Raw genomic sequence first — 9,059 nt, 5'->3', positions numbered from 1 at the left:
ATATGGAATGCAAAAACTTTGAAGCTCAATATCTCAAAACAGAATGCAGATAGAACCTTATAATTCCAAGGCGACAAAGGGTCTCCTTGTTTCTTTTCTTCACAAGGCGAAGAATGGGACGAATGCTTGCTGCTTTGATTTCAAGTATACCAAACACCCACGTTCACTTTCTCTTCCAGGTGTTACCGAAGTGTCATCTTGCATACTATAGAACAGTATGAAAAGTGTTAGAAAATAATCAAAATAATCTCTTGACCCTGTAAAAATGTATTACTAGACAGGCGTAATTATATGATAATACTTTTTTTAATCCAAAACTTTTAAATTCCTTTTTAAGCAACTTTTAAATTCTGTATAATACAATAAATATGCTTACAAAATAATGAAAAGTGTAAACAAAACTTATATATAATCAATCAGTATAAACTGATTGACCCACTACTTATAACATATCCTAAACTACAATGCACATATTGATGTCAGCTCTTTCAGGTTCTACAAAATTTTACACATTTCGTCAAGTGCATTGCACATTTAGATTACATTACCTTGCGTTTATAGCAAAACGTGCTTACAGAACAATGTGAACAACGACATTAACTGCACCTACTTTCTGCCTCTTTTTCTTTCGGTGCTTTTCCAGTTTCGTTGACATCATATAAAGTGTTGCTGTGCTCTTTGCAAGGCCATCTTGAAGCATGTCTACTTGCCGTAGATGTAAACCCTGTGTAAATCTACAAAGGATTAACAAAATCGATTACCAGTAAATAAGAACAGTACATTTTCACATAAAGAAAATCTGATTTATGAAATAGTAGGCTGCAAAGCATAATTTGTTGATTGCATTTTGGACACTAGTTTTTTTGACTATTGACATGTTGCTGCTCAAATTCTAAACATAACAAAACATAAGCATAAAAACACATTCTGTTCACCAACCATAGCGGACTAAACAGTACAGTAACTAAAAGCGATGCTACTTGCAACCCAGTGCCACATCTATACAGTCACCACCATAATCTTCTGTTAGAAATGTACATTATAGCTAAAATTATGGTACAAATATAGGCAGCTGGATACAATTTTAAAAAACTGTTTTTAAAAAAAAAAAATGTATTACTTTTTGGTTATTGTAACATGTATGGCAAACTACTGTGACATATTACAGGACATTCTTTTGTAATATCTATGCTAGATGGACCATGATATCTTTTTAAATCCATGCCAACATAAACTATTATAGCGTATGCTGTAGCGCAATTGTGTTCTATGCATTCAGAAGCACTATACAAATAGTGTAATATGCCAAATATTGTTCTTATGAAATGCACTTGCATTGCTTACCTGTGAATGTACTTCATCCATGTGAATAGACTGCAGTGTGATTGTGAAAAGAGTGACTTTGACATGACACTTCTTTTCAACCGCCCACATCTTTTACGTCGACACTCCCTATAGGAAGTTTTAGGACATCAAATTGAATGATATACAAAAATTTGTAACATTTGTCTTTCAACACACACACACACACACATACAGTAAGTTGGATATATAATTAATATAAATATTTTTAAAGATCTTGTAAAAATCATGTTAAGTACCAATATATAAATGTATGATTTAGATGTTGAGCTATATAATATATATATATATATATATATATATATATTTATTTATTATTTTTATTTTTTTCTTTATTTTTTTCTTTCATTAAATACAGGTGTGTAAAGAAAACAATAAACTGATTATTGTGCTCATAATAACATCAATATATTTAATGTTTTAAAAAATAATAATAATAATCTGTACTATTTATTTGTTGTGATGGGCAGCCCAGAGAGAAGCTACAAGAGCTTACATTAATTACATTATTAATACCACATATTTGATACAGTTTGCTCCAAAATAGCAATGGTAAATAGAAATGGTAATCAGGGGAGAAAAAAATGTGGGGCACAATGTGGGGCTTCTAATTATAAACAAACGAAACAAACCCGTAATACACAGACAATCTTATTTTGAAATATCTGTGTTTTGACTACTTCCAGCTGCTTATTCAAACAGACTGGCTAAAAGTGGAAGTCAAATCGTGATAAGAAATTGCACTCTTACAACGATCTACAATAAATTACAATATGAACACCGTTAAGTACTGTATACATTTATTAATTAACCGCAGATCAAAAACAATCACTGTATGCTGTATCATTACTGCTCGGAACATTTATTTCAATAATATTACCTATTACCTTAAATGTATTAAAAAATGTATTTAAGACTTTTAGAAAATAATGTATAGCACAAAATGCCCACCTACAAGAGGAAAAGCGGCATTCTACTAATATAACTTACTATATAAAATCGCTGCAGTTACCCCGGTTCTCAAAAAACCCAATCTCGATCCTTAAGTTTTATCCAATTATCGTCCCATTTCAAACTTGCCATTTGTTGCTAAATTACTGGAAAGTACTGTAGCAGCCCAGCTTCGGTCCTTCCTAGTGGCAAATAATTTCTTTGATCCATTTCAGTCAGGCTTCCGTCCAAAACATAGTACAGAAACTGCCCTTGTAAAGGTAGTTAATGATTTATTACTCTCTTGCGATACCGGCTCTCTATCGTTACTTCTGTTACTAGACCTCAGTTCTGCCTTTGACACTATCTCTCATGATTTACTCATCTCTCGACTTTCGGCTGTGGGTATATCTGGTACTGCTCTTTCCTGGTTCTCTTCATATCTATATGACAGACACTTTTACATTTCTGCTCGGGATTTCAGATCCCCTACTGCCCCCCTGAAACAAGGCGTCCCCCAGGGTTCCGTTCTGGGGCCTTTGCTGTTTATTATTTACATTTTACCACTGGGTCAGATACTACAGCGTCACGGCTTTAGCTATCATTTTTATGCTGATGACATCCAAATCTACACGTCATGCAGGCCTTCCCTATCCACCCAAATCGACAAAATTTCTGTTTGCATGCAGGATATTAAAACTTGGCTTAACTCTAATTTTCTGAAACTAAATATGGAAAAAACCGAGATCATCATCATTGGTACTCCAGCACTTACCACCAAAGTTCCGCTGACTTTACTTGTGATATTACTGGCACTCTAATCACTCCATCTAGTATCGTTAGAAATCTCGGTGTTATGTTTGACCCATCTCTTTCATTTCAGTATCATATTAACTCTCTCTCTAAATTGGCATTTTTCACTTACGAATTGTCCAGCTCCGTCCTTTCATAAGTACCAAAGATGCAGAAACTCTCATTCACGCTTTTGTCTCATCTCGTCTCGATTACTGTAATGCCCTCTTCATTGGCTTGCCAGCTACCACTATTGCTAGATTACAGTATATTCAAAACTCAGCCGCTCGTATTCTCACTCGCACCAAGCGTTCAGCCCACATCACCCCTATTCTAGCTGATCTGCACTGGCTACCAGTGGCCTATCGCATCAAGTTTAAAATTATCCTGCTTACTTTTAAAGCCTTGAATGGTCTGGCCCTTACTATCTCTGCAATCTGCTCCACCCTATTCTCCACCACGTTCATTGCGGTCCTCTGATTCTCGCCTTCTCACCATCCCTCGATATCGCCTCTCTTCCATGGGGGTCAGATCGTTCAGTGTTGTTGCCCCTAAATTATGGAACTCTCTACCCAGATCACTCTGTCTTGCCAATAGCCTGTCTGAATTCAAATCGCTGCTCAAAACTCACTTGTTTTCAGAATGTTATCTTTCTTAGTTAACTTATGTTTACTTTGTTTTATGTTGTATATTACTCTTTGGATTTCTGATGTTGTTTTCTTTCTGTTTATTGTTCGATGTTTTCCTCCCATTTCTGGTGTTTATTGTAAAGTGTCCTTGAGCTCTGGAAAGGCGCTATATAAATAAAACTTATTAATGTTTGCTAAGGAGGAAACCCTATCCACAAGGTTAACTACCTATTGCAAAACGAAATATGAACCTATAGTTTTCAAGAACTTATTCTTAACATGTTCATTTTATGCCTGCAGTTTTTGCATTTAATTTTGTGTTTTAACAAGCCAATCATTTGCAACCATTTGATTAATTTTAAAGATTATTTTTTGGTTTCTATAACAAACTTTAGTCAAAAGTTTTCTCTCCATTTAATCCACTGAGCCGGCAGATCGAGCTAGTAACTGCGTCTGTTTGTCAATTTATCGACCAAGACAACCCAAAAATTAACCCTTTCATGCATGGTGTCCACATTTTTAGTATGTACAGTTGTCAGTCCTGTGTCTTGTGTTTCCACTCCTCTCGTGCCCATATGTGGTTTGTTCCTGTTCCTGTCATTATGAGTTGATTAGTTTCCTTCCAAGTTTGATTTGTTCCCCACCTGTTTCAGTTCTCCTCGTTTGATTTCCTTCTGTTTATAAGCCCTGTGTTTCCCTGTCTTCACGTCAGCTGTTAATTGTCATTCTGGTGTTCCGTGTGTCCTGCTATCCTGTGTTCCTACGTTTAAATAAAGTCTGTGTTTTGGAGAAACTCCTGGTCTCCTCGTTTCCCTGTCTGGAGAGGATCGTGACAACAGTAAAGTATGATAAATATGTTAGTATTTTATAAACTAACATTTACAGTAAAATGTAGTTTTTATTTACCAAAAACCAACTGTCCACGTATGTGGACGTCATGTAACAGTGGAGTCAGATTGCATAAAGTCTGATTTCTGTAACCTGCTAGCAGAGCTGGGTAGTAACTGATTACATGTAATCTGGATTATGTAATCAGATTCCAAAAATTAAGTACCTGTAATTAAAGTTACATTTTAAAATACTCATAATCAGACTACAGTTACTTTATGGATTACATGATTACATATTCACACAATAGCAATAAATTATTCAGATTCTCCCTAATTTCTCTTTTTCATCTTTTAAATTTTCCTTTCTAAAATAGCCTACTGATTATACATTCAGAAAGTCCAGTTTTGTGGACATTCACACATACAGGTGCTGGTCATATAATTAGAATATCATCAAAAAGTTGATTCATTTCACTAATTCCATTCAAAAAGTGAAACTTGTATATTATATTCATTCATTACACACAGACTGATATATTTCAAATGTTTATTTCTTTTAATTTTGATGATTAGAGCTTACAGCTCATGAAAGTCAAAAATCAGTGTCTCAAAATATTAGAATATTACTTAAGACCAATACAAAGGAAGGATTTTTAGAAATCTTGGCCAACTGAAAAGTATGAAAATGAAAAGTATGAGCATGTACAGCACAATACTTAGTTGGGGCTCCTTTTGCCTGAATTACTGCAGCAATGCGGCGTGGCATGGAGTCGATCAGTCTGTGGCACTGCTCAGGTGTTATGAGAGCCCAGGTTGCTCTGATAGTGGCCTTCAGCTCATCTGCATTGTTGGGTCTGGTGTCTCTCATCTTCCTCTTGACAATACCCCATAGATTCTCTATGGGGTTCAGGTCAGCGAGTTTGCTGGCCAATCAAGCACAGTAACACTATGGTCATTGAACCAGCTTTTGGTACCTTTGGCAGTGTGGGCAGGTGCCAAGTCCTGCTGGAAAATGAAATCAGCATCTCCATAAAGCTTGTCAAGCATGTGAAGGAAGCATGAAGTGCTCTAAAATTTCCTGGTAGATGGCTGCGTTGACTGTGGACTTCAGAAAACACAGTGGACCAACACCAGCAGATGACATGGCAGCCCAAATCATCACTGACTGTGGAAACTTCACACTGGACTTCAAGCAACATGGATTCTGTGCCTCTCCACTCTTCCTTCAGACTCTGGGACCTTGATTTCCAAATGAAATGTAAAATTTACTTTCATCTGAAAAGAGGACTTTGGACCACTGAGCAACAGTCCAGTTCTTTTTCTCCACAGCCCAGGTTAGATGCTTCTGACGTTGTCTCTGGTTCAGAAGTGGCTTGGTAGCCCTTTTCCTGAAGACGTCTGAGCGTGGTGACTCTTGATGCACTGACTCCAGCTTCAGTTCTCTCCTTGTGAAGCTCTCCCAAGTGTTTGAATCGGCTTTGCTTGACTGTATTCTCAAGCTTGCGGTCATCCCTGTTGCTTGTGCACCTTTTCCTACCCAAATTCTTCCTTCCAGTCAACTTTGCATTTAATATGCTTTGATACAGCACTCTGTAAACAGCCACACTTTTCAGTAATGACCTTCTGTGACTTACCCTCTTTGTGGAGGGCGTCAATGTTCGTCTTCTGGATCATTGCTAAGTCAGCAGTCTTCTCCATTATTGTGGTTTCAAAGAACAAGAGATGCCCAGAATTTATACTGTAGGGATGGTCATTTATTCAAACTCAAATGTAAATATTCTAATATTTTGAGATACTGATTTTTGACTTTCATGAGCTGTAAGCTCTAATCATCAAAATTAAAAGAAATAAACATTTGAAATATATCAGTCTGTGTGTAATGAATGAATATAATATACAAGTTTCACTTTTTGAATGGAATTAGTGAAATAAATCAACTTTTTGATGATATTCTAATTATATGACCAGCACCTGTAGACTAGTCATTAGTCAGGTGGCGATACAGCATTTAACCACTGGATTTACAAAAATCATTTCAGGTTTAAGAAGGGTTTCAACATTGCATCAACTACTGATGAACACTTTCATTTTTATTTGTTTGAATTATATATATTTTTTTTATGATTTAATTAATTGTTAGCTTTTCATCAAACTCATAAACCCCCTGCGGTTCCTTTACGAACCCTAGTTTGGGAAACCTTGATGTAATGTTTAATACACTTCATGTTGTAAATTACAATGAATGGAACACAATTTCTTACTCTTTGCATTTTTTACATCATTATGGTACACGATAATCCCATTTAAATCAATGTGATAAACGAGTTAAGTCAAAAGTAATCTGATTATATTACCTAAAATGTGTAATGTAACGGATTATGTTACTGACTACAATTTTTGTCATGTAATCTGGAATCAGTAACGGATTACAATTTGTAATTAATCTACCCAGCTCTGCCTGCTAGTGTATCTATTCTATTTTTTTCAAAGATGTTATGAATTGTCTTATATAATATATCAACATAAATAACCATTTAAAATTACATATTACAGCATTAAATGGCAACTTTACACATTCATATGGAGACAAATTTACATTTTGCCTTCCAAACAGGGACAGCATAGGTCAAGGAGTCAGTACAGAATAGAGAATATCCCAGAGGACAGTGGAAGTGACAGTGTGTAACACTCTGGTCAAGTAAGCAGACAAGGGGGTTCTGGCGTGCAGGTAAGTAATTTATTCACAACTCAAAGATTATATAAACAGAAACTCAAATATCAGGGAAAGCAGAATAAAGAGTCTTATTTGGGCCCTCGTCCTTTCCTTGGTGGGCAAATGGCAGACCGGCAGTGCTGAGGCCAGAGGTGTAAGGCAACCAGAGTATAGCTTGCTACCTTGTGACCAGACAGTGAGGGAATGGATTGAGTGCAGTCAAATAGTGAGCTTGATTGGTGGCAACAGGTGCAGGGGATTCCTTGATGGCGGTCAGGTGAGAGTGATTACAGGTAGTAGTGGGCAGAGCGAGGCTTCGTGAAACACTGAAGCAGTCGAAGCAAATGTGTCGAGGCTTCGAAACATTTCGACACCCGTCTCTATGGTGACACCTAATGGTCATTTTCAAGTATGGCTCTGAAACAGCGTCGACAAAGAAACAGTTAAGCGAATTGACGATTTATAACGTGGTTAGTGTGCTCGACTGGAATGCTGTCTCCTTGGGTTCGAATCCTGGGTGACGCAGTCATCTTGACAAAATTATAAAAAACAATTAAAATGTGTGTTTTTATTGTTCTGTTCTTGTGATGTGTTGAAACATCAGTCTGACGTCTGAATGAACTCTTTGTGAATAAGTAAGTGTTATTTTGGTAATGAGAAATATACAATAAAGTACATCAAGCCACTTTTTTTACATATAAAGATTTTTATTTAAAAATATGAATTGTTCTGCTGTTGATGGACTTAGCCTACTTCTTTTTTTACATAGACTTTCTCCAGCCTTTGAAAAAATCCTCTCACAAAAACACAGGAAGTGAAGATGCGTTAACTCCACTTTTCTACTTTGTGGGAGTTAGGTTGAGACAGATGTGCGATTGTGTGATTTGTTCCCGACCCTGTCAATCAAATGCAGATTCGGCAGGTATGCCAAGTCTCGTGACACGCCCTGATGCTTCGAATCGCCTTAGTCACGTGACATGGGTGTTTCGAATCACGCTTCGGAGCAGTGTTTCGAAACATCTGCGCTTCGGGATCTCGACACCGTGTCGAAACGTCAGTTTCGCGTCAGCCATCCCTAATTACAGGTGGTGCACGGGTGTATGAGGTGATACAGCTGGTGAGGCAGGTGAATCTGTGACACAGTGACAGCAGTGAATGTTTTCCATGATTTGCCCATATTGCTAATAGGTTTCTGCATATACAGGTGCATCTCAATAAATTAGAATGTTGTGGAAAAGTTCATTTATTTCAGTAATTCAACTCAAATTGTGAAACTTGTGTATTAAATAAATTCAGTGCACACAGACTGAAGTAGTTTAAGTCTTTGGTTCTTTTAATTGTGATGATTTTGGCTCACATTTAACAAAAACCCACCAATTCACTATCTCAACAAATTAGAATACTTCATAAGACCAATAGAAAAAAACATTTTTTAGTGAATTGTTGGCCTTCTGGAAAGTATGTTCATTTACTGTATATGCGTGTCATATACATTACTGTATATGTTCAGAACATTTAATTCTCTCCTCTGTCCCCCTCCACCACCTCCCACCACTTCTATTACTGCTGATGACTTTGCTACTTTTTTTACAGACAAAACTAGATCGATCAGTGATCAGTTCTCACCTCCACGCACACAGGACCCCCAACCAACCTCTTCCACTGCTAAACCTCCCATTTTCTCCTTCTGTCCCCTGACGGAGGCTGAAGTATCCAAACTTCTCATCTCCAACCATCCTACAACATGTCCTCTTGACCCAATCCCCTCGCACCTTCTGCAAGCAATCTCTCCCACGCTCTTAC

The 9,059-nt window shown here is 37.0% G+C and overlaps 1 long non-coding RNA gene across 1 annotated transcript; it reads right to left on the bottom strand.

Moving 5' to 3' along the window:
- Positions 1–458: 458 nt before the first annotated feature.
- On the bottom strand, positions 459–4,433 carry LOC131531366 (uncharacterized). The gene is made up of 3 exons (XR_009268668.1): positions 4,358–4,433; positions 1,345–1,452; positions 459–734 (listed from the first exon to the last, which is right to left on the bottom strand). It is a non-coding gene; the product is annotated as an uncharacterized LOC131531366 (long non-coding RNA).
- Between the last annotated feature and the right edge of the window lie 4,626 nt (positions 4,434–9,059).

Source organism: Onychostoma macrolepis, chromosome 22 (genome assembly GCF_012432095.1).
Source record: "Onychostoma macrolepis isolate SWU-2019 chromosome 22, ASM1243209v1, whole genome shotgun sequence".
Lineage (NCBI taxonomy): Eukaryota > Metazoa > Chordata > Actinopteri > Cypriniformes > Cyprinidae > Onychostoma > Onychostoma macrolepis.
This window is presented reverse-complemented; position numbering and strand designations above follow the sequence as displayed.